The 25,733-nt window shown below is 38.9% G+C and overlaps 1 long non-coding RNA gene across 1 annotated transcript in view; it reads right to left on the minus strand.

Moving 5' to 3' along the window:
• Window positions 1-25,733, minus strand: part of LOC136365449 (uncharacterized) — a 161,860-nt gene that overhangs the window by 40,038 nt on the left and 96,089 nt on the right. The window contains exon 2 of the long non-coding RNA XR_010744366.1: window positions 20,043-20,161. This is a non-coding gene — a long non-coding RNA (uncharacterized lncRNA). The remainder of the gene's footprint in view (window positions 1-20,042; window positions 20,162-25,733) is intronic.

Here is a 25,733-nt window from a genome sequence, read left to right on the forward strand (position 1 = left end):
CCACGCTCACTGAGTTGTACCTTTATGAATCTTTCCAGCACTGCAGTTTTACACAGTACTACTCATAGCCAGAGACACCTTCAACCCACCCTCCCCTGGCACGCTGTTTATGGGCTCTCAGCAGTTTAGCTGGACATGGCCATGAAGAAAGCAAAGTTACAGGAGAGTGTTACATAACAAAGTGATGAGTTCACACAGGCCAGCAGCTTTGCCTGCTGCTGCTCAAACCACAGGCACCAAAACCAAGTGGCATCATTCCTGCACTTCTGACTGGGAAGTGTCACCTCTACTTTATGTTCAATGACGTAAGTGGAGAGCTGGTAAAAATGCAAGACAGGGATGAACCAAGCTCAGGAAACATGGTAACTTTAAGCTGCAAGGCTATAATCCTCAGCACAGACTAGCATTTTGTTTCTGGGAGCGTACTCAGAACTACAGGCAAGGAAAGAGTTCTAAAATCTACTACAAGCAGTGTGTAAGCTATCCAGTGCAACCCATCTCGGGAAATGTTCTGTGCTCCCCTGGCTTCAAATACTTCTGCTTGCAATCCCCACAACTGTTACTAGCCTTCACTAGGCACAGATGCATTCCAGGGTAGGGTGAGGCAAATGGTTATGAAGCTTACTCAGGTGTCATTTATTTCATGAAAGTTTGCTGGTTATTATAATCAAATGTCAATTGTCTGTAATTGTGGCATGCAATGGAAAATCCCTACTTAGGACATGTTCTGCCACTTGCTGGTGAAGTGCACTAACCCTCAAAAATGAAGCAATACTGAAAAAATAGTTTTGACATGTAAGCAGGTCTAGGAGTATAATTAACACATATTTATTTTGATTTTCTTTTTTTCTTATGGTTTTTCTGTAAGGAAATCATCCTGTATTTTAAAAGAAAGGTTCCATGCTGAATTAAAGAATTCTTCCTACTCAGTTTATTTACTAGTCTAATTAATAATTAATAAAAATTTATGCTTTAATAGCCTCTGTTTTTACTTATCTTCACAAACACAGATGGATCTTGAAATGATCTTGCAATACACAAATGTATCAGTGGCTCGTAAGTAAATTTCAGAGCATAGAGCATAACTTGAGCTCACCCGAGATGATGTTAGAAGACATTCTAACATAGGGAGCTGGCATTCAGAGCTTCAAAATTAAGTAATAACTATTTTTAAGGGGATTCTACTTGAGAAGAGAGGAGTAAAATTTGGTGTCAGAACTCTGACTGATCATTGACACTGGGTTGCATGCGGCAGGGAAGATGACTCAGTATTTTAATTCTTTTTTCTTTCCTTTAAAACGAAGCAAACGAATAGATTTTACACATATTTACTAACCATATTATTCTGATGAGTTACATAAGTGTGGAAATGGCTTGACAATGCTAAAGTTGGTGAAGCAAGCTCTTAAAGAAAACTTTAAAAAAAAATCCAGTAGCAAACTTTTTTTTTTTTTAACATCAAAGGCTGTAGAAAATAAAAACACCATGACAGTCTGCATTTTGAAACTGAGGATGAAGAAATTCATATCAGAATCTAACCTCTGGGTCAGCTCGCATATAGATGCAGTAGACTTGCCATCACTTGCAGATTATAGTTGAGGCTGCCTTACTTTCTGAAAAGATGGCACAGTTCAAACAGTCATGCTGGGCTTGATGCAGAAATCACATCATGTGGTTTTATGGGTTGTTCTATGCATATGGAAAAATACTACCTTTATCTACCCTTAAAATCTTGGAATCTAGTGGAAAGAAAAGAAATTAACAGTATCTCAGCAGTCAAGTAATCAGGGTAGATTGTGAGAAGATGTACTTGAAAAATTAAGAGGGGAGAGGAAAGGGAGGAATTTCCGCAAGAATCACATTAGCATGCCAAGTTGGTCTAATATCCCTCATTAGTGTTTGTATCCTCTGTGCACTGTATTTTTTTTATAGCTGGCCTACTGTAGATGACAAAACACACAAAGAAAATGTTTAAAGCTTCCTTGAGCCTGTGCCTGATGATTTCTTACAATTCCAAAATTATCTGGTCTGATTTTAACTGGCACACATCTGACAAACACCCAGATTTTATGCAGGTTTTTTAGAAAAGCTGAATTAGGCTGATTTGTAGCAGTCATTCCAGTTATCACATCAGCACTTTTAAACACAGGCACTGTCACTTCCTGTAATGAGAAGTGACATGAATATAGGACCCAGTGGGACTTGTAATCTTTTTCCAGTCACTGATGGTATATATCACACATATACAATGAAACACAGAAATTATGGAACAAACCTAATTAAAGGTTTACTGGGAATAAAGGTCCATAACTCTTAAAAAAGTGTGTATGTAGTATATGCACCTCTATAAAAATATAATTATACATGCTGGTCGTTTTGAGAAACCACTTAATTTGCAAAATTATTTAATTCTGGGTATTCAGATCATTAGCAAAAGAGGACGTATTATTATAGGTGTTTATTGGCATAATAATACATAATAATTTCTTATACTTGCTTGTAGAACTGTACAGCAATAGTACCAACATTATTCCAGAGATTAATTATTCTCAGGATTAATGTTTTCACAGCTTGAACTAACATGATCTTAGCTATTGTATTACAGCTCTCCTCTTTACCATCTGCATCTATTCACTTCTTTAGACTTCTGTGACTGCATTTTAAACAACCCTGACCTTTGTTAAACCCTGACCTTGGTTAAGGATGATTTAGGGGCACAACTTTATTATTATTAATATGCACGCCTGTAGGAAAATTGGAGAAATGCTCTGCGAAACCAGCGTTTTATTTAGTAGACAGAAGAACAAAGTATTATGGTTTTGGCACAAATATGCAACTCCTCACTCATAGGATGAAGAATAATTGGTTAGCAGCTCTTCAAAAAAAGGATTGCAGAGTTATAAACTGCAAGCTGAACTTGAAATTACAGTGCTGGACTTGCGAGCAAGATTAAACATGGTCTGAAATTTTAGAGAAGGCATTTCAAAAAAGCATCTTATAATGATATACTTCATACATAGGGCACAAAAGTGGTTGAAGCTCGGCACCTAACAGGCAAACCTGCAAATTATTTTCAGAGAGTATTAGTGGCAGTGGTTAAGAGTTACTGCAAATATATAGGACAAAAAATAACATGAGAACTCAATAGAATGCACCCCTTAGTAAAGTAAGAGACACTAAGTGATAATAAGTGCAAGGTATACTACCAAACTTACAGGCAAAATATATTTTGCTAAAAAGTAGCCAGCGTACTGTGTTGGCTTGCATAGAACTAGAAGAATCAGGTCTCTGTTGATGTCCTTTCAGTGCAGACACCTCCCTTTCTAATCAGCTTTTGCAGTCTTGGCAAACAAAAGGAGCTCACTAAAATCACACAACCTGCACAGGAGAGGCACAGAGCACAGCAGCTCCAGGGATTATGCAGAGCAGAAAGTATCATTCAGATGTCTAGAGCACATGCAAATATTAATTTTATGGGCTTATTCTCTTGAATGCTATGTGTGTCTATGCTTAAAATAAGTAATGTTTTCCAATTATTTTTTTAATATAACATGAATAGTTATATTTGATGTATTTTTTTATGTAAAAAGAACTCAAAAAAACTTAGAAAAAGATCAGTTGGCCCATGTTTAGACTGACAACCCAAGCACTGTTGCCTCCCTCTGGATGCAAGCTTGCTCAAAATGTTGTCAGTATTGTTTCATTGGGTTTGATTTCTGTCCCACTCTCCTAAAGAAAAGCAAGTAAAATGGGATGTCACAACACACACTCACAGACACCAATTCCAGCTGCAGTTAGCCAGCATCCACCCTTCTGAAAATATCAGAAATTCCTGGGAATAACTTACCAAAAGGTTACATAAAATGCTAGTATGGATAATCAAAAACCTCTATTGAATGCTTGGAAAAACAGTGGCCATTTATCACAAAAAGCTATAAATAGAAGGAATACCAAAGAAAAACCAACTAAACCTAGTGAGAAGGTCTCTTTAAATGCCTAATTTTTATCTGAAACTTTATTTATTTAAAATAGTAGGATACAAAAGATACCTTACAAAGCTGATTAAACTTCACCATGGGTCACACACCCAGCTGAAGGGGTATTTATTTTTACCTCCCCAGATCAGTTCTCATGAGTATTACTTTGCAATAACAACTCTGGAAATGACCTAGGAGCCAAAGAACCCTGCAGCAAAAATGGAAAGGGTAATATCCTCTCCAAGCAGACCCAAGCATCCTTTGGTGAGATGCCAGTTCCCAGGTGGAAAGTACCCACATTTTTCTGGAGTGGCCTGCATCTCCAACCCCTTCTCTCTTCCTACCCTCTGGCTCAGCAAACCACTTTCTCCCCAGTGCTCCCTCCACAATGCTGCCTGTGCCAACACAACTTCAGAGCCTCCTGGGGGAGTGTTTTGGCTCTGCTCTTGGAGGCTTAGTGCTGAGCCATGGAGAAAGCAGCTCAGGAGCAACTTTTTGGGGAGTGACTGCCATGCTCAGCATTACCAGGGCACCTGGACTTATGCACTGAAAGGGAAAATTATCTTTTGCGTGGGAACAGTGGAGAGTTGGCACCTTGCTCCCATCCCTCAGCTCTGTGATGGCTGACCATTCAAGGCCATTCCTGATGGACCAGATGGCAAAGGACCCATGCAGGTGTTTGGCTTCACCATCAAAAGAGCCCTGTACAAACCAACATGACTTTTTCCTCACAACATGCTCTTGCATGCCCTCCCGAACACTGTTAAGGACACTGCTGGATTGGATCCTAAGAGAGTGACTGCAGTTTATTACCTAGCAGAGGAAATAATCAGTGTATTTATGTATCATTGGCACTAGCCTGGAAAGAACACAAAATAGAGAAGACCCACTGAACAGGACAGTGAGAACACTGGAAGCTACAAAAGTCCAAAAGAAAAATGGCAAGCACCAACAGTAGTAGTGAGCTTGAAGTGAGAGAGGACAACAAACTACATGTGCATTTGTGGTGTGCTGTGGCTCAGAGAAAGATTCCAGCACATTTTTATGGTGTGCATACTATCATAGTACTGCCCAGAACAGGCACAAAATAGTATGGGCAAAAGGAACCTGATTATAGCATTTATCTAGGAATTGCTGCCTTGTGGACAAACAGGGAGAAGTTAAAAAAGCCAAACTTCTTATGGGTTTGCTTGACTCACAATTTAAAATTACTGAATCCGAAGTCTAATAATTGGACCTGCCTAGCTCCAAACACAATCAACATTGATACGATGTGTGCATGCCCCTCTGTTCTCACTGAGATATATCATATTGTTGAGGTCAAATGTACATTGCTGTGCTGTACTAGGACAGGGCCTGAGACACCAAAAAAGACATAGAAGTTTCCTGAGGAATACATATGAAACCTTTACTGTGACTTAAGAAATTGTTTCCACCACCTGGATTTCTTTTCCAGTGCCTCCAGCTAAATTAAAAGCAGAAAGGAGACAATTTTTCAGGAGCTCTTTCAGCACATTACAATTAGAGATCATTTCATCATCTTAAACATCCTTTAGTGAAATAAATGTTGATTTGAGCTGCAGCATCAACAAGTGCAATGAACAGAAGTTATACAGAAATCTTCATCAACTTTGCTTCGAGGCAAAATTATGTGTATTCCCATGACCAGGGCCAGGGCTGTAACCACAGGGTCCAGACTGCCAGGACCAGCACCTGCCATATCTGCTGGCTGGGTCACCATGATGCCCATAATTTTTTCTTATTAACATTCTTACACACGCTGCTGTACCGACTAAGTCCCATATAAGTCTCTTGAGTGATGATAATTAAGTATGGTAACTCCTGCTTAACTTTTTTTTAAAACTTTTTGTTGATACTCTCTAATAATATTGGCATAGTATGCTATTAAAGGTATGTTATTTCCAATTTGCTGATACAGAATGCAACCTAGAGATACCAAGATCAGAGCTAAAAACATTCCCCAGATTTTAAGTCCCTTCCATATTGTATGCTTTTAGAATAAACTTGGACAGACAAACTTTTGTTGCCGCCATGTAGTGAATTATTATTGCACTGAGGAACACTTTGGTGCATTTGCTAGCTTAGTAAATGATGTCAAACTTGATCTCATAAAGGGTTTCTACAACAAACACTTCCTGAATACCTTGGAGGTTCACAGAAAGAACTCCTGCAGGATTTGAGGTCTTACTGATTTTCCCCCTTTTAAATAGCTCTGCCATACTCTGTGTCTATGTTGGAAACAAAACAAAACCATATGAGAGGAGAACAACAAGAAAAAAAGTGAAAAGTGGAATATGATGGCCCCTACAGACCTGTAAGTCTGACTGCTGTTATATGCAAACACATGAAAGCAGACAGAAAACAGCATAAAATACAGCTTGGGCTGATTAAAATGGGGCTGTGACTTTTAGTCTTTCTGAACTGATTTTCTTGGAAATGTGGCAGATTTATGTCAAGTCCTGTAAGACATCTGATAAAGGGGCATATAGGAGCTTGCTGTTTAAAACTAGAGAAGATGTGGATTAGCAGAATTATAGAGCAGATAAGGAGATATAGGGGATATAGGAGTATCCAGGGATGAAAGGGAATATTGACAGAAATCAATAGCATAATGGAAATTGGGGAAGCTATAAGAGCCTTGATAACTGGAATAAAATTAATGAGAACAATATTTAGTCGTTCAAAGCAGAAGAATCTTCACTTGGCAGATGTAAGTCTTTCTACTGTAAGGATATTTAGTTGAGTCTGCCCCTACACTGGGATGCAGGGGATTTGCTTGGAGCATCCCATTATCTGCTGCTTTCTTCTGGTCTCTCCACCTAGATTTTTGCAAGGAGTAATGGCTGTAAACTGGAAGAAGGTAGGTTTACATTAGATTTTAGGAAGAAATGTTTTACAGTGAGGGTGCTGTGTGACACTGGAGACAAGTTGCCCAGAGGAGTTGGGGATGCTCCATCCCCGGCAGTGTTCAAGGCCAGGTCAGATGGGGACTTTAGCAACCTGGTCCAGTGAAAACTGTCTCTGCCCATGGCAGGAGGGTTGGAACTAGATGATTCTATGGTTTCCACCCCAAAGAAACAAGTTGAAGGCACTGGAGGTGTGGAAGGATGGATATAAAGGTAGAATACTGAGAACGACTCCTTTTGCCTCCCTTTATATTTACACATGCAGAATGGCAGTGAGCTGCCAGCAGGAATGACGGCATCTTCCACTGCTGCAATACAAACATGCACTTTCTGGTCAATCTGCTCCAAAACCATTTATTGCCTTCGCAATAATTTGGATTTGCAAGTCCAGCTTGAAATAACACATGTGAAATTTGTTGTTCCAGACATCAGAGTTAATTGGAGGCATCCTGGATTTTCATCTGTATGGTGCAAAGAATGGCCTTAGTACAGGTCCCAAAGAGTTGCTCCAGCAATCCAACAGGGCAACCACACTCAGGGGAGACTCTGAAGGGTTTCAGTCTGGTTCCCTGCAAACTGCTTTTTGGGGTTCATGTGCATTTCCATGGACTTCTGTGGACCAGCTCTGACACTGAACTTCAGTGTTCAGGATTGTCTGTGTGAGTAAGTGGCTGTTGTATGAGTAAACAGATCACTGGAGCTGCCAGGCAGGTAACCTGTGCATACAGCTGTGAGGGGTTGTGAAAGTACCACTGGCATGGGTATTTGCCTATGCAAATGTGGGCACTCTGTGGGGTTCATCTAAACACAGACAGCTCTAACAGTTTGTCAAGCCCTTGAAAAGCTGTACAGGTGGTTGGAACAGGGTTATTCCTTTCCAACCACTGATGGAACACCTACATCTTCAGTTAATATAACTAAATACAAAAAGAAAAAAAAAAACCCATATAAACTAAGAGAAAATGTGAGTCTGCATAAAATTTCCTCATTTGTTTCTTCTTAAGCTCATCTCTGATAGTTATCTACACATTGGCCACACTCCAGAATGGGCTACATTGTGAAAGACATGCATATTTTACATACATTGCATTGCTACGTACAGAAAACAAGTTTCATGCCCTGATGGCTACAGTCCAGAAAACAACTTTTTTTTTCCTAAAAGTTCATAAAAGGTATCATAAAAGGTATACCCCCCCATTACAATGTGGGGAACAAAAAACCTCGGCATGTTTCTGAATCAGTAAGCCAAGGGGAAGGGGGGTGTGGGAAAGAAAAAAAGTGCATAACATCATTGACCCAGTTCAAAATATTTGCATTTCCTCATTTCAGTTTCTTTTGTTTTTGTTTTGTTTTGTTGTTGTTTTAGGTAGAAGAGAGACCAATTCAAATTTACAATTACATTTTTTCCTGAAAATATTTTAATGAGTTATTTTAACAAGATCAGAAATTTACCAAAACATTAATTGAGTAAGAACTGTAAAAGCTACACAAGTTTTGACAAACATGAGTTTGTCTGTCCCCCAGAAAAGAGACTGTCCCAGTTTTTCATCCCAAGGAAAAGGCAATTTCTTGAAGAAGTTCCAGCTCACATTATCAATTATGCAAGTCCTGTGCTATTGCAATGTCCATCTCAGTAGACTGCATCTAGGGGGAGAGTAACTGCTGACCTCGTAATCTTGACCTAATGAGCTTGTCTCCATAGGAAACTGTACCTAAAACTACACATGTAAACATCACTTCAGTCTATTAATACAATCTGAAATATTTCATTGGATGAATTGAATAAATTGCTGTCATTATCTTTTTGCCTGAAACCTTCTTCTAAAAACAAGATTAAATTACCAAATAAAATACATCCAATTACATTTTTTTCTCTTCTAATCTGTCTCTCCATGACTAAGCTAACACTTGCCTACAAATGTTAGCCTTGGGCTCTGTTGTACAGTCACCTCTTCTGTGTTTCAACACGCTGAGAACTTCTTTAAACTGGAAAAAAAAATATTGAGCTAGAAGTTACTAGGGTTACTGTTTCTTGACTACTGTTGATACAAAAAGAAGCTTTAGATATTTGTTGGGGTAAAACTATTCAGAGAAACAGACAGAAGAAGCTGTGGATGAGCCTATCTAATCCTTTGTCTATATAAGAGCATGTTAGACTTTATTACTGATGTACTGAACTTACCCTCAGTGACACAGGAGTACCAAATAATTCCAACCAAAGTGCAAACGAAAGATAAGCCAGGCATGCCAGATACAATTGCTAGTAGGACTGCACATAGAACAAAACATATCTCAGAAAACAGACATGTCAAAAAAATCTCGATGATGATCAGCACCAGAAATGCTTTTTCAAAAGTCAGAAGTACAAACTTCTGTGTATCCATGTCCACCTCATTATTCTTCTATTTCAGCCAATTTTTTTTTTTTTTTGCAGTCCTTTTTCTTATAACCTTTAATTCCTTTCAGTCTCTTCCTCCTTCCTAGACTTTGGCCTAATATGTACTATTCTCTGTCTGAATTTCTATATAGACCCTTTATTTTCATTTGTCCTTTCCTTTCCATGCCCTTTACCATGATTTTCTTTTCCTTTAAAAAAATTACCAATATTGGTTATTTACGAACCCCGGAGTATCAAGATTTCTTGAAAATGTGGATGGGCAATACCTGAAGCTTCATTAGCAGGGTACTGTTCTGAAGACTGAGGACCTGAAATCCTTTGAGTATTAATTAATTGTACTTCTTTGTAACTATTTAGGATCATTTTCTGATAAGAAACAGAAAGGGTTAGATTGCATGGTCAGAACTATTAAATTACCTGAACCTGGTGCTTCACATCATGACAGCTGGCTATGAAGTGATGTCCTCAGCAAAAACTTCAAGTCAGGAGTTCACCAAAATTAGATACTGACCATTGCTTTGGAATGCTTTCCAATTATCTGTGACAATTTGGGACTACCTCTCTCTATTAATTTACTGGTCTGATGGACAGAAGCTAGAAATGCAAAAGCTTTCCTGGACAGACACAAAGTCAGTCTTCAGCATCACTGAGTACAATGACACAGCAGGTTACAAAAGTGTCTTTGATCCAGGAGTTTAGGTTAAACTGTAGTGGAGGGGTTTATGTCATGTTAAGGAACATACAGCAGAAGAAAACCGAGGCCAGTCTGGACTGGGGTATTTTATCTTTACCAGAATCAACTGATAGAGCTTTAATCCTCTTCAGGAGCCAAAAACACAGTGCTGAACCACTTCTGCCACTCATAGTTGGCAAATTTAATATGTTTTTATCTTCATTTGCTAGAGAGCAGCATCTCACATGCATTCCCATCAATACAGACACAGAAACTTTTGAATTATGGGTACTTAAAATTATGGGTCCTTAAATAAAAAGGGAACCCTTAAAAGTGGTGAGCCAGCCTAATACACTTGATTGAATTAGGAGTTCTTAATCTGCAGTTCTTGGGAGCTTTATTACGTTCTACTAACTATTTGCAGCCTTTTCTGAACAGTGCTGAGCATTTTTTTCTCCATTTGAAGAAGGTCCTTTAGCAGTGTTGAAACAAGCTTCTCCCATTCTTCACATATTCCATAATTTTTAGCTAACTCTGTGCTGGCTGTTGCTTCTTGTGCTGCTTTACTAGACCGAAATATTCAGAGTTTTGGGCATCATGGTTATGGTGCCTTTTGTTAGTACAGAACAGAGAATCACACAGCAATGGAAATCAGACATGGACCTTTGCATTTCTAGAGTGCTTCATGCTGACTTTTCCATATATGCTGATACCCATGAGCTTTCATCCCTTTCACAGCAGGGGTAAGGAAAATCACTCTCCATCTGGGTTTGATAGAAACTATTGCAAAGATCACACAGCAGAAAAGTTTATAAATAGCCTGGGTCAATGTTGATTTTCTGGTCACTTTATGTGTGTCCTATCCACCATGGACATAATGTGTACTGGGTGAACTCTACCGTGTCTTGCAAAGGCTGAGAGTTAAGAAATCCTGCCCTTGAGATTGTGTGTTGGAGGGCCTACAGCTCTGAGGACATGTTTTAAGCTAAAAGAACAGCATGAATGTACAGGCCAGGCAGATATGTTAGAAAGAAAAACTTGCTGCAGCTGGCTCTTTAACATGAATGTTCCAAAGGACACGATGCAGGTCCAGCTCACAGCTCTGCATCCCTCCCCTCTGCAGCACAGATGCTGGCTGCTGTGGACAAGTAAGGGGGCCTTTGCTACTCAGAGAAGCTGTTGCATTTTGACAGTAGGACACAACCTGTTTACATGTATCCTGCAGGAAAAGGAGGTTTTGCAGGCCAGGGAAACCACTACACAACTAACCATGCCTTGCCTAGAAGTGTCCATCTCCAGTCCATGCATCCATGTGTAGAAAGCAAACAAATGCCAACACCTCAAGGAAAGAGTGGTGTTTGGCAGAGGATTAGGAATGGTGACCAAGCAGTCCATAGGACTTTGGAAATACTTGCACATACTCCAGACCACTCCACAGAGGCAAACACATAATCATCTTTTATCACATGGGCTTCAGAGGAAATCCTGGTTTTGTCAATCACAGCTCCATAATGAATGAGGGAGAGGATGAATGTGCCAAATGTTCTGGCCACATTCATAGTGGTCTTGCTAGCTCTGGCCAATGCAGAATGATATTAAGATGTCCTGTATTTATGTGTGTGTGGGCTGAACAAGCATGCAACGTGGTGGTAACAAGGGCTGACAAAATATTCTTACTCCAGTCCCATCTGTCAGCCCTCCCTCAGTATCTGGCTCTCTGTGTGGCTGCTTCCTAGTAAAACTGTTCTGGAGAGCAAGATCTTCCTTTATTTTTAGAAAATAGTTTTATAATAATATTTCAGTAATTAAGGACAGAATTCAGTTAATAGCTGGAGAAGGCATTTTAATTTATTCAGTCTGCTTTTAAATGTCAGCAGCGACTGCACATTTGAAATTCTGTTGGACAACTGATTCCATAACCCCCAGTGATAAATAACATGCAATCAGGGTAAGAAAATCCAAGTAACCTATCAAGGTGGATCTTAGATATGATCAGAAGCATCAAGCAAAAAAACTAATGGTGGCTAACAAGGGCCACACAACACTAAAGAAACAAAGTTCATTAACAGGAAACAACCAGTTCCACTACAGCTTTGTTCTTTGACATTTAGCTTCTACAAAGCAGAATGTATTGGAAAAGACACTTGGGCTCACCATGAGCTTAGAAGTAGGAGCCAGCCCTCGGAATTTTGCCAGTGGGATTCAAAAACCGAAAGCAGCCACAGTCAGAAACCAAGGATTTCAACTCTTTTGCCCTCGATGTTCCTTCTTTGTTTACTTTTTCTATTCAGCAAAACAAATAAACAAATTTAAAAAAAAAGGAAAAAAAAAAAAAAAAAAAAAAAAAAAAAAAAGAAAATACCTTAAACCCAGCCACAATGTTCTGCAGGTGGTGACCTTCGTGTGCTATTTGCAATGTAGGAGGCAGCTGGAGGGAAGGGAAAGAGAAGAAGTAACTTTCATGTGCCTTTTTGTGGTAATCATCTATGTTAACCCCACTCTTAGTGCTGTAATGCCAATTTCATCTTCACACCATGCAAGATGTCTGGAGTGCTTTGAAACAGAGATTAGTCACTTGCACCTCAAGGGCACTACCATGTTAATTGTATCTAGCTGCATTAAACATTGAAACTTCTTTTTCATCCAAAGAGCAAACAACAAAATGAGTTTTGGAATCTTGACTCTCAAGGGAGAGCCACTTTCTGAGCTAGGGCTACCACCTTTGGGCAATACTTGACTCTCCCTGGCAAGTGCTGCTTCTCTATAACCGCTTGAGTGCCCCAACACCAAACATTTCTGAGCAGGGAGGATAAGATTACTGTGGAACAAAGAATCAAAAAAGCAAGAAATAGCAAATATAAAAATTAAAAAATCATGGTTTATAATAAACACACATTAAAATAACATTATGTTCATTTGAGAATAGCTTTCAGAATTTGAAAGCAGAGAATGGGAACAAGAAATGTTCCAAGATGACATAAGAATCTGGCAAGTTTACCTGTGCTCTGCTTCTTCTAGAGACTAACATGTGGAACTTTCCATCAGAGGGGGCAGACATTTCCTTTATTTTTCCTCTTTTGGTTCTCTCCCTTATATCCTGCTGTTGCAAGGAAACATTGCCCTTTCAAGATTTATGAAATACCTGGTATTATTCTTCCAGTTGGGAATGGATAGGATTTTCATAGAATTTCAGCTGTCACAAAACTTGACTACAACACATAACTGTTGAAGGAAGCCAGATGGAAAGTGTAGAAGTTTCCAGCTTAAATATTGAACAAAAAATCTCACCAAAACTGGCTTAAATCAATGTCCATTTTTGTTGTAATAACCTATGCTTGTTCCATTTTACAAATCCAATTTGAACTTTCCAACTGGAAAACTTGAAAAGACAAAATATTTTATGGAAATATTTATCAGGAGTTCCCAATTTCACTGATAAAATAAGGGATAAAAACTTAGCATATGATTACAATGTTAATTGTCACAAAGTGATGAACCTTGTGATAAAGGTAAATAGGATCCTAAATTCTGTTTAAATATCACACTACTAATGAAATCTACAGGTACTGGAGCCCTTTCTTGGCTGCATACTGTAGGGCAGTGATTTTAAATTTAAACTCAGATTTATTTTTTTTTTCCTTAGCTTGGAATGATTACCTATCTTGCAAAGTTCTAGTTTTGATAATTGGCTTCTGGTCATCACTGGCACAAGTCTCTCAGGGGATTGAAATTTCAGCAAAACTGCATTGAAAATTTATACAAATATTTGATAGGCTGCTGAGACAGATGGTAAAAAGAAGCCAAAGGATGCAGGGCAGCCTAGAAATGCAACTTGATTCACAAATGGAGGAGCAGGAAGAAAGAGAATGAAAAACTCCATTTATCTAATAATGAGAATGAAAAACTCCATTTATCTAATAATAAAACTCCATTATCTAATAACACCCACTTGTTTTCTCTCTTCTTTCTTCCAGCTTTTCACTCTCCTCCTATAAACAAGCAAACACCACCCCTATCATCTTCTGTAACAGACTTTGTCATAGTCCTAAATATTTTAATACATTCATAAATGCAGAAGAGAACTTAGTTTTTTCCATTTTGCTAGCAGAATCCATATGCTCTGCTTCCATATCTGCTTCTTAGAACTTTTTTCTGTCTCCAACAGGCAGGTTTCTTGCACAACCATGTCTTCCTATAGAAGCCCTCCTATTTGTAGACATGCCTTTTCATTCTTTTTCTGCAACTACCCCTCATAGTCAAGTTCTGGAAAGCTTCTTTCCCTCTGGGCTTGGTATTCATCTAACTCCTCTCAGAGGAAGAAATTACTTCATCATCCCCAAATGCAGGACACTAGGCACAAGTAGATATGAGAACTATGTTGTTTCTTACAGAAAAGTATTCCCAAGCTGCTAACTAAGTCTAATGGTCCTCTGTAACAGAGACTAATGCAGCCAATATTCTAAAATCATAGTGATTCTCCAGTAGTTCTCATCTGATTGGAATTATCCTGAAAGACATACTCTCAAGCTTAAGTAACAGAAGACAGTCTCAAAGATGACAGTCAGGAGAATTTGCCCCAGGACCCATTCCATATTCTGAAGGAGCCTTCTTGATACTACAGATATTTCATGCTTTACTATGACTTTTTGAAATACAGAACCTTCTCTTCATACTTTAACGTCCATCAACCTTGAGCAAGAAATCTTTTATAAGAATCAGCCAAGCTTTATATACCCCACTGTAAGAAAAACAGTGCAAGTTTATCTCCGATTTGCAGGGCCAGCTCATGGCCCACAAGCAAAACCAACCTTTGCTTTTCCCTGTCTGTCAATTTCCCAAGCCCATTCATCAAGGTTGGTCTCATTTTCTTAACAATACGGAACTGTTAGAGCAGTGAAAAAGCTGTTTATATCAATTTTACTTTATTTAATAACAAACCAAAAAAGAAAGGGAATGAGAAAAATGAGAGATCCTTTGTCTGAAGACACCTGAATCCAAAACAAAAAAAAAAAAAAAAAAAAAATAAATCTGTAGGAACCAGCCATCTCTATTTTAAGGTGACAAAATATTCAGGACTGCAGATCTTATGCTTCTTATCTCTCTGTGGCTGCTCCTAAACTCTGAAATAAGATTAGATAAAATTCATTAAAAAAAACTGAAAAAGCAAACCCAAACCACTCCACTTCATATTCACTGTTTAACCACACATCAACATTGAAACACTCATGTTTTCTAGTCTGTACCTATCACATATGTTAATAACTAATCTCCAGAGGATTGGGACAATGGCTCCTTTTATTTTTAACATGTTTTAGTACCAGTTTCATCTGATGGGGAATTGCTGGGGAATTAATTTTTCAGAGACTCAGCCAGAGCAGGGAAGGGAAGGAGTGCAGGCTGAAGGAGCAGCTGATTGTGTTTCACTGTCTAGTTCATGGCTTCCATGTACTGCTGGAGGATTATGTGCCTGTGGAAGATAAACCCCACTCTCCTAGAGGTCAATTCACTGCTGGAAATTTCAGCCATAAATTTCTATGTAAAAACCAATGCTAAACACAACAGGGCTGTAATATGTCCAACTTCTCAATTACAGCAAAAATCAGAGGACACTCCACCCACCTGCTGCAGGAGACATTATTAACTCTTTGTAACATGCTGAACTGCAAGTTTAAATCTCAGTATCTGGAGAGAAGTCTGGACAGCTCTTCTAAATTGGCTAAATAGTTTGCTTCAAGAGCAGAGAGCTAGGTTGGTTTTCCCCTGAAAAACAATGTTTTTGACACCCTCCTACACAGAAGCTTCTGAGGTGGCCTGACCCTCTGCTGGTTACAGAAAGCCAGTCCCTATGGAGTAGAATTTTGGGAGAGCTCATCAGATGCTTCTGGCAACTACCTGCCAACTGTGTTGCACGTGGAGAACCTCATTAAATTCAATTAAGCAACCCTGCAGTTGCAAGCAGAGCAGACACCCTGGCTGGGATTTGAACAATTGGGATTTGTTCTGCATCTACCTCCAGTCAAGGCCAGGATTTGGATTCAGCAGCATATCCATGAACCACAGGATGCAAGACCCCAAGTTATGTCATATTCCTTTTTCTTTAGTTCACCTGATGGCTGATGGGTGCTACTTTTCCAAATGAAGTTACACCTTGCAGGTGTCCTGACTTTGGTGGAAAGCAGAATTGGATGGAAAACCAAACATAGCAACAAACACGGAACCGTTATTCACTGTCTGATGGCAAGGAATAGGCATAGCTGCCTTGGAAAGTGCACACCTAGCCACATAATCATTCTAAAATTGCTTCTTAATGCAAAGGATAAAGCCTTTCACCTCCTTTCAGCCTTTTCCCATGGCCAACACTACTGTTCTGTAATGACTCTCTGAGTAACAAAGTAAACAGCATTACAAAACAATTTCTGAAGCCAAATATCTGATAACGATGATTAATGCCTCATGAAATGCCCAAGTCATATTTGCAATAATTGCAATATTTGAGATGGATAAGAGGAGAGAATTATAGGATTTGCTGTAAGGCTGAATTATCTACAGGAAGTTCATGTGAAAGTCATGCTACCATCCAACTCGCCGGTACCTGCCAGGCATACTCCTTAACAGCTAGCTTATTTGTTTTCTGGATTTTAGAATTAGATTTTAGAATTAGAGTTTTGAGATAGATTTTTAAAAGCTGCCCTCCTAAATACCCTCATTCTTGAGAGAGACTGTATTGGTCTAGAAACTGCTGCACAGATACAGGAATCTTTCCTAGTGAACAGAGTTTTGGGGTATTCTTGAATGGCTGCCCAAACCAATTTCACAATGTTTGCTCAAGACAAGGTTTGCCAGCAAACACAATGTTCTTTCAAAGAAAAGTGATGTCTTTCTTCTTCTGAACAACCTAAATGGGTATGTTCTGTCATTTCTCAGTATGACAAAAATCTAAATGTTTGGCACTTGGACTGGGGAAAAGAAGACTGAAAAGTACTATCTTAGAAGGCTTCAACCACTTCACGTTATATAGTCCAGGAACTGTGAATACTATTATGGATAGATTCCTTTTTTTCCTATGATGGGATAAAGAAACTCTTTTGTTCATAATCTTAGATTGTCTCGGTAACCAGCTAATACACAATATGATAACATTTTGATGAAAGAACAATATGAAAGAGATGATATTACTGTTGGCAGCCACCTACTCCAGAGCTCTCATATTTATTAAAGCAAAATTATTATTATTATTATTACATCATTTTGTTAATAATAACTGAACACTTTGTAAGGACTGTTAAAAGCTAAATTCACAACTGGAGTTGTTCTGACTGGACATAACTGTTTTGTTTTGCTTTCGTGATGCCTTAAGGTTCTCTCTTATAGTCAGTCACTTCTGTGGTGCTAATGAAAAGCCTTGCTGCAAATACTCCAATTTAATTATTATTCTATGACCACTCCTATACCCCCCAGCCCCAAATTGCACCAACATGAACACCAGTGGCAAACAAGCACAAACAGGGCATGAAAAAGGTCAAAGAAAATTTGTTTTCAACTTTAAAACAGTAGTTCTGTAAAACTCTTCTCAGCACCTGCTGAGTCCTTATAGCCTGTAGAATTTTCTGTACTCCTGCAAACTGCTCATTTCACACGGACAGGCAAGGAGGAAATATCTGGAAGAGGAAAGTTGGCACTGAGAAGGATCCTTCTCCAGCCATTAGTGTCTATCATGTCAAACTCCAGGCTGCCTTGAACAGTCACAGTGCAGCAGGACAGGAATGTGGACAGACTTTTCCCCCCATTTCCAGTGCAAACAAGCAGAAACAGGGAAACGCCTTGCAGGCCCAACTGAGCACAGATGGGTGCACAGGGGATGTGGCTGAGCCACCACACTCTGTTTTTGTAGCAAGCCACACAGTCATCTTTTTCTTAAGGTGTGCTGCAATACCCAGTCACTTGCAGCCACCACCGAAGAGCCTGGTGGTTTCACACATTCAGACTTACATCCAGACTTTTTTTACCCACCAGAAGACTCAATAAGTAACAGAAACACCCTTGCTTGAGCCCTTCCTGTGGCTGCAAAATCCTGGTGGAGGAGGTGGAGCACACATCACTCCAAAGGCTAAACACTGAGGGCAAAGCACAGTTGCCAGTGCTTCTCTGCCTGGTCACCACAAGCACTGTGGCAGGAGGCACTGATAGAATTGGCACGGCGTTCATCTGCTCCTCTCCTTGATTCTCCAGAGTGCCCTTGAATAAATCCTACTATGTCCCTTGTTAGGAAAGAGGGAAGCTGGTCTGAAATCAGCTTAGTCACCATCACTGATGCAGTTGCACAGTGCTTGCTGAAACAAAGAAACCTATTCTACCTACACCCAAATCTGATATTACACCACCCTGGCCTATAACAATACATTTTTGGAAGTACTCGTCAAGAACAAGAATTTTGCTAACAAAGACTGTGACAGAGGAACATTTGAAAACAAGCAAGCACAAAAGCCTGCAGTAAATGAGACTTTGGAAACTACAATATTTCTTTTATTTACAAGGAACAAAGAACCTCATGTGTGTCAGGAATAAATAGAAATCAGCCTCCAGCCTTCACAAATGAATATTCATATGTAGAAAACATAACATTTTTGTTAAAACTAAATATGCAATTTGCAATTAACTAAGGAACAAGATCTATTTCTTCTAGAGCCAATCTAGTGAGGTTTTTAAAACTGGCATATTCTGACCTCATCTGTTTCCCTATGGGCAAAGAAGCCTATCTTGAGCTTTCCTGCTGCAGATCAAAGCGATGGCTACAAATGTCAGTAAAACAAAGTCTCCCTTAGTGTCAGGCAAAACAGGATAAAAAGCAAACAAGCAAAAATTTCTGCACAGGGATATAAGACAAAATGGGAGAGTACTTCTGCCATGCTAAGAAAGCTGAACATCTACAAAATCTTGGATTTCAACAAACACAGCATTTTTATGATGGGAGACTGGTTACCATACATGCATCAACTCTCTGGGGAGTCCGATTTTTATTTTCCTTCCTGTTCAAGGGACAGTTGTTCATATATTTATTTGCATTGCCATAACGTGGAGATGCAGGCTGTGATCAGAGGTCCATTGTGTAAGGTGCTGTACACACAGTTTATCAAAACAGCCTCTGCTTCAGAGACCCTCCAGTCTAAACAGGGAAATTCTAGAAGTCCCGAGGGGAAACAAAAGCTTGTAAGGTTTCCAAGAGAGAACCAGAAAGTCTTTGGAAAAGCATCTTTGGGTGGCATTTCAGACTAAACGGAAATCTTGATGTTCTCCTTTCAGTGATACATTTCCTTGGGCTTGTGTCATTAGAAATCTTCCCCATATTTTCTCAAGAATTAGATCCTAACAATAAAACTGAGGCTTGAAGTTTGCGCCGATAGCAAAACCTAACCAAAGTACCTTTCTATCATTGCTTAATGAATTCTCACAATTCCTTCTCATATATTCAGGTACCAGAAATTCCTCATTTATTCCATCTGCAAACATTACAAGCAAATTCCTTGTTACGCCACTACTTGTCCCATCTTGAAGATCAAGGGAACTTCAAAAACAGAGAAAGCTTGTCCACATGAGTGACATGGAGGAGAGAGCAATAAAAATCTGGAAGACAAGTCTACTAGGGTATAGTCGAAATTAAGGCCTAAAAATATCTTGAGAATGACATTTTGAAAATAACCTTTTCAAAGAAAATGATTCCCAGATTTATCTGGCTAAAAAAAAAAAAAAAAAAGAGAACAAAACAAGAGAAACAGGTGTGTTCCTATACAAATTATCTTGCATCCATTTAGAGAGAAAATTATTAAATATAAGGCACAACAAAATGTCACACTCTAAACATAAATATGCACTAGGAAGCTAGATAGAAAAGTGTGAGTGTTTTAAGCAGAAAAGAAATAAATGGAGGGCAGGAGACAAGGAGTTTAGGGAGATAAGCTTTACTGGGAATGTGGCTGTTGGAGGGCATATTCCTTCTTCTCTGTTCTAGAAAACAAAAGAATCAAGCAGGGAACACAAAAACTCAAGGATAACGCCAGGATGATGCTTACTTCCATGTTCATACAGAATCACAGCACCACAAAGCCCCTTGTCTTTGAACCGCCTCTCTTTTTCCGGCAACGGCGTGCTCCCTTTGGTCTCTGAATGGACTTGAGGATTCTCTATGAGTCTGCAAAGAAAGAGATGGACAGACTGAAAAGATCCTTGCTCCTTGGCCGTGTGGTTGGTAGAGCTTCATCGCTTAAAAATTATTTCTCCTAAAAGGACTCTAGATATGCATTAAACTCCTGCCCTACATCTTGGCAAGAAGTGGAGATCTTATGAGGAGTGTTACTTCTCCAGCTGGGACATGCTGTAGTACAAGGTGAGAAAGAGGAGAGAGTGGAAAAGCAGCACATTTCATGCCAGTTATTTGGACTAAGCTGCACCCTCTTAGTCTTACACTGTGAACATAAGTAAAACACATTTATATTCCTATAGAAATACTACTGCTAGATCAGCGGACAAAACTCTGACATAGAAATTCACTGAATTATTGGAATTTAAGGGAGAAAAAATGTTAAAGAATTCACAATAAGTACTGAACTGGTAGAAGACAAAAATGCTAGGTATTTTACCACTAATGTAGTTGGGTTCTGATCTTATGTTTCAACAGTTGTACATAGTAAAAATATTTCACTAAGGTCAGATTGCAAATGTTGCTTTTCTTCTAAGCAAATAATGGCATAATCTGCTTTGGTCCTGCTAGCTGTTAACAGCACCATAAAGAATTTCTTTTTTTGTATACTATCTTCTGAGTTGCAAAAAATGTTAATCCCTGACAGAGCTGGAGGAACTCATTTTGTAAAAAGCTGAACATGCATGATTTAGTAAAGAGATTTCTTTTCTGAAGCTTTAAAATCTCTTGTTCACCTTCCTGTCAATCACTGAAGTGAATCAACCTCTTAGTGGAAGCAATGTTATCTAATCTGGTGAGGAGAAAAAAAAGGGATATACAAAAAGCTAGTTCAGCAGTATGGCAGCCCAGCATGCTTTGTTCTAGACGTGAGATTATAAATTCTTTAGGTGACAAATGATCTTAAAAAGCACAGAAATGTGAAGAGCAAGGGGAGGTGAGAGCCCAAAGTACTTGAAAGAAACTACAAATCAGGGAATTGGTAGTAGGCAGGCTGATCTGGCCAACTCAGCCACTGTCAGCCTCTGGTAGCCTTCTATTTCAAAGTAAGGAGGAGACTGCAGAGTTGCTGGAAAAAATCTGCTAAAGCAGGTTGTCATGTAGGTGTTTTTTATAATTTTTGCTGATAACAAATTCCTAGACAGCAAGTGTTGCACATGGATGCACTACTCCTTCAAACCAGATGCTGTGCCCTTGTGTGACTGAAGTCATTCTTAGGACAGTGGCTCCTAGGAGGGGCTTTTTTTCCATTTTTGTGGGTTTTATTTGTTGTTAGTTGGTTGGTTTGGTTTTTTTTTTAACTTAAACTCTGATTAGCAAAATGAGTCTGAAATATGCTGAATTCTGGAGCCACTGCCATTCAAGTGAAGCTAGAGATATGACACAGAGGAATAAATTACTGAAATTTTAAAAATCACTGGCAAAACCACTGACACATTAACAAGGCACTGAAGAAACGAAAACTTGAAATGTCATAATTTCAGTCTTTATTACTTCATCACTCTTCATCTGACCATATTATTCATCCCTGGAGCATTAACTGGACCTACCATAAAATCTATACAGGAGACAAAGAGGTTCCTATGTTTTGGATCAGGTATCCTAATCTAAGAAATTCTTTTTTTGTAGTGAAGTTTTAAGGCTTTGAGAAACATGCAGCCTTTGTTATATGTTACACAGGAATAAACTTAAACTCAATTCCCTAAATTAAACCTATTATTGCCAAGGACCACAATGAAGAAGGATATTTATTTATTTATTCAACATGCTTTCCACTCGTGTCATGGACTAGGGTCACAGTTTACGGTTGTTTCTTATGTAATGAACATGAAAGATGCAAAGGATTCAATTTTAGGACAGAATTAAAATGAGCTATTTAATATACTAAAAGCTAGTGCATACTGTGTTGCAAGTCCACAATGTTCCACAGTGTCAATTGCTGCCTAAGCCATTAAACAAATTAAATGGATTGAGTTTCAAAAATAACCTGTGAGCTATTGAGAAAGTTTCTGCTGCCCCTCAAGACAACCTGTGTATTACCAGTGAAGATTAGGGTAGCCTGAAACCCTCCCTTGGTTGCACCCTGGGTGGGAACATGCACCTCAGGCCTTCCAGCCTAAACATGAGGTTCTTATGAGCTTGAACCACCAAGTGAAGCTGTTCACTTCCTTCAGCTTCACACAAAGACCACATAATGCCACGATTTTACATTCTATGGGCACCCATAAATCAGGCCGACTGTAAAACTGCCCTAAGCTTATGCAAAAGATGCAAGTTATTACTGCTCAGAACTTGTAGTCTGCATGGAAATAAGCTGTTATCTGCCCAGCTACAGACAGTGGCAAAAATTACCCACCTGCACATTTCCTGCATGTTTTTTTCTTGTTCTTGTATGTCTTAGCCTATAATGTGGTGATTGATACCACGACCGGGGAGACAAAACAGCTCTTCCCTGGCAAGCACAGGAAAATTGCAGGAATAATTAACTAATTAATGTTTTATTATAGATATTCCTTTATAGCTAGAATTATTCATAGCATTGTATAATTATAAAAAGGCTTAATTTCTGGTTCAGAAATCTCATAAGCACAAATCACAGGAGGTTCGAAGTGCATCACTGCCACTTGCCCTCTCCATACACTATTTCCTTAAACATCCACACTTAAAACCTTTGGAGACAGGATTCAGGGATAGAAGAAAACTTAGTCTGGTATGGCACAGCCATTCCTTTGTGTAAAAGAGCACAGCTTCAGGAGGAGATTTTTACACTATTTTCTTTCTTTTTTTTCAAATGTAGTCCTGTTAGGTTGCTCTTCCATGAGGTGTAAAACATGCAAGTGGATTCAGGGCTAGAGGAAAGGTTACTGAACAAGAAGCTTGATCCCACCTGATCATACACAGTCAAATTCTTGATTCCAGTAATGGGTTGAATTCAGCTTCAGGGAAAATGGCAGCATATTGTGGAAAAAAACAAAACAAAACAAAACAAAACCGCCCTAGGATCCCATTATGAGGTAAAAAAAATGAAGAAACCTAAAATAGCATATGTGGAAAGGAAAACTAGGCACTGTCCTGAGCTTGAGATTTTTTTTTATATTTAATTATTCCCTCCACATAAAATTTTCAGGTATTTTAGAATAACAATCCACCAAAAAATAAAGATTCTTTTTATTCAATATTTTCACCTTTTGGGAAAACCAGAGTCTGGTGTTTAAAGACATTTAAAGTTCATCCAGTGGGTCACCTTTTCTTCTCTATCAGCTGCCAGTTACTTCACTTACTGGCTTGGATTCTGCATGTTTCTGCAAGCACCAGTCCCTGCAATCTCTAACAATTCACATTGGTAAGTCTGTGCCTAAAACCTAGTATGAAAAAGAAAAAGGAAAAGAAAAAGAAAAACTGGAAGACTAGGAAAATATTCCTCCAATTTTAACTCTGATAAAAAATTGCCATCGCATTTATTTAAAAAAAAGGCCAAAAAAGCCTGGAATACAAAACTGCAGACTTGTGTGTCTCAAGCAGTTACCACTGGTGCTTATCCAGGCTTTGAAGGACAATCTTCCCATGGCCTCATGTCTCAGAAAGTCTTTCTTCCATGTTTATTACAGGCATCCTAATAAAAGAAAGAGTTTGTGATGGTACTTTTCCCTGTGACTAAATGTCTTTTTCCTCTGCATATTTAATTTTGAAAAGCTATAGGAACTTAGCTTTAAAAATTCTATTGCTCCATCAAATTCGGCCAAAACAATGAGTTCAAAAATTTCCAAGAAGGTTGTTCAAATGGATATAGCACATATAAGTCTATGGGCCCACATGCAGTAGGTTTGGGCTCAGTTCTCTAAGAAATAAAGAAAGAGAAGAATTCCATGCTCAAAGGTAAGTTGAAGAGTCCCCTGCTAAACTGGGCTGAGAGCATTAAACAGTCAGGCCACCAGAGAAGAGGTGACACTGGGTTTACGTAATTCAGCTCTACTGCCCACAGGAGCAACAACCAGGAAACAAGAAAGTGGGAGGAGACAAGGAACAAAAGGAAAGAAAAGGAAAAAAAAAAAGCTTTTCTAGCCGAGCTGGTTGATTGATGTGATTAATTGCCACCCACACAGGGAGGTGTTGCTACTGTTTATTTAGCATTCTGCCAGCAACAAATGTTTGGGACTCCCAGTTGCTTCATGGACTTTGTCTACCTGGAAGTCAAAACCAGTTGTATCTTATGCATCATCACTGACTAAACGAAACATCAGGAGCACAAGATAAACAATCCTAAACAGTTGGATGCAGGGACAGTGCATGCTTTCCCCACCTGCCAGGGAGCCAGGAGCAGTGGGATCCATCCAGCTCCTTGCACAGCCCCTTCCCTTCTGCTATGCCTCCTTCCTCAGAAAGGTGTGGTATATCACCAAGAGACTCAAGGCTTTGAATACTTGTAGAATCTTTTGAGCTGGAAGATTTTAAAATATCTGCTTCATGTGCTGTTACCACTGGGAAGACAAAGCAAGCAGAGAGAGAGAAAAAGGGGGAAAAATGAACTATTAGGACTGCTCTACTGAGGAAAGAAACTGAAATTCAAGAACTTATAGGTATTCCAAAAGATGCTTTGGAGCAGCAACCACTTTGATTTTGTTTTTTGTTTCTGTATTTAAACATCCTGCCTGGACTGAGTTTAATAGAAACTGTTGCATTTACAAAGAATAGGTAAAATGGAAGACTGTAAAGTATTGCATATGCATTTTTATTCCACAAATAGAGATTTTGAAAAATCTTTTCCAACTTTAGTCATGTCTGAGAAGTATATTTTGAAAATATCTCTGTTAAGTGTCCAAAGGTTGAACGACTGTTCTCTATTAGCCACTGGCATATATGAAGATATGTTACCATTCCTCTGTCAGTTAGCGCAGCTAACATTTCAAGTATCAGTAACCTGTCTAGCAATCTGATTTATTCTCACCAGTTTCCACATATTAAACATAGCGACAGTATGCACCAAGGAAACAATAACTAGAGCCATGTTAAACATTTTTCTAAGGTTTCATTTTCAGTCCAGCAAACAACATTTTTTCATCATGCCAGGACTTCCCAACCTCTCACCAAGTCTGGAGCACACCTCCTTTAGTAACACGTACAGCTACATGCCTGTTCTCAAGAAGTAACATGCACTTAGATACTTGCTCTAGTGTGAAAGAAAAACCTAACTATAAGAAAACATACTTTCAGTCAATAGTCAATGCCCTAGAAGAGAGGAGGCATGGGAGAAAAAAAAAAAAAAAAAAAAAAAAAGGCAAGTTCATCAGCAGATCTGTTAAAAAAGAAAAGCCATGGAGTGAGCATGGAGCACTTTGTGTCACGCTGGTTCAGTGCTTTATCTTGGCCAGGGAACATACTGAGTGTGGCTTTCCCAGCTGAAAATAGGTGTCTATTGTTTTCACTTCTGGTAAGAAGCCAATTAGTTGTCAAACATGGTCATCATAAAATTGCTAGTGTGCATGGCAATGCAAAAAATACTTTTGTTACATGTTCACTTTGTCAGAAACAAATTATAATGCAAGAATTTCCAGCAAGGATGGGGCGA

Source organism: Sylvia atricapilla, chromosome 1 (genome assembly GCF_009819655.1).
Source record: "Sylvia atricapilla isolate bSylAtr1 chromosome 1, bSylAtr1.pri, whole genome shotgun sequence".
NCBI lineage: Eukaryota > Metazoa > Chordata > Aves > Passeriformes > Sylviidae > Sylvia > Sylvia atricapilla.